The sequence below is a fragment of the Schistocerca nitens genome, chromosome 7 (genome assembly GCF_023898315.1).
Source record: "Schistocerca nitens isolate TAMUIC-IGC-003100 chromosome 7, iqSchNite1.1, whole genome shotgun sequence".
NCBI classification, from domain to species: domain Eukaryota; kingdom Metazoa; phylum Arthropoda; class Insecta; order Orthoptera; family Acrididae; genus Schistocerca; species Schistocerca nitens.
In genome coordinates, this window is record NC_064620.1 from 485,789,523 (window position 1) to 485,790,956 (window position 1,434).

Here is a 1,434-nt window from a genome sequence, read left to right on the forward strand (position 1 = left end):
CTTTAACAGTTCAGCTGGAAAACTTGTAATAAGCAGAAAAGAGAAGGCGGGAAGACGGAAGGATGTATTGAAGGGCAATGCAAGGAAAGTGTAGGGAACAACAGCAACATTTGATTACATGAAATGCCATTCCAACAGAAGATACATTGACTGTGACAGTAATTGCAACGGTATTCTCTCCCAAGGGCCTCAATAATTGTGAGGGAATGTCTACCCCTGGAGCCTTGTTTTGACCTAAGTCTTTCAATACTCCGTAAAATTCTCGTCACACTTCCATATCTCGTACTCATCTGCTTTCTGTTCCATTTCCGTGTCTGTCGTGACGTACTGGATATATTCGACGATAGTAGGAACAATGAAAATTAGCTGTAGATTAGGACGTTCGTAACAAAACTCACCACGACATAGGAGTTTCATTTGTTTTGTTTCTAACAATTTGAACCCATTTCATTTTATCTCACTTTAATGTTTTAAGTCAAAGCAGAGAGTATTGTCGATTAGTCTCAGTGAACCATACATGTGTTGTACTGCGGAGGTTGGAAAAAAGTTATTTGGTGCCGTCATTTAGAACTAATAAAACATACAATTGAAACAGCGTTAATTATTTACGAATAGGCAACGGCCTTGCCGCAGTGGATACACCGGTTCCCGTGAGATCACCGAAGTTAAGCGCTGTCGGGCGTGGCCGGCACTTGGATGGGTGACCATTCAGCGGCCATGCGCTGTTGCCATTTTTCGGGGTGCACTCAGCCTCGTGATGCCAATTGAGGGGCTACTCGACCGAATAGTAGCGGCTCCGGTCAAAGGAAACCATCATGTCGACTGGGAGAGCGGTGTGCTGACCACACGCCCCTCCTATTCACATCCTCAACTTAGGATGACACAGCGGTCGGGTGGTCCCGATGGGCCACTTGTGGCCTGAAGACGGAGTGGTAATTACTCACGAACCATGATGTGTTATTCAGCAAATAATTACTATGAACGATATGCGTAGCACCAACAGTGCTCTATGGCGACTGTTGCCAAACGACGTCTTTTGTTATATCGTTGACAACATGTAAAGTAGAAACATCAACTCCAAGAAATATTGTTATTGTCAAATAACAGCAAAAAATCCTTACATCGGAGAGGAAGGATGATTAGTTGGTTTTGATGAGGCGCTCGCACTACTGACTCCTTCCTGTTAACTGCCGATGTCCACACCATTCACCACGGAGGCGGTTAAAAATTATGATACTAACAAACTCTCTAAGAAACTGGGGTAAACACGAGAAAGATAGAAACATGGTGTCCTGAGCTCTCGTTGAACCGCTACCGTTGTCATTATGGGCCACACTATCTATAGGTGATTATAGAAAAACCATTTTTCGAGAAACGCATTGTTTGCACCTTGATGGGCGCCGACGTTTGGGAACAGTATTGTCACTGTTTTTA

At 43.9% G+C, this 1,434-nt stretch overlaps 1 pseudogene; it reads left to right on the forward strand.

Moving 5' to 3' along the window:
• Positions 1–614: 614 nt before the first annotated feature.
• LOC126195911 (5S ribosomal RNA) lies at positions 615–731 on the forward strand (annotated as a pseudogene).
• Positions 732–1,434: the final 703 nt, after the last annotated feature.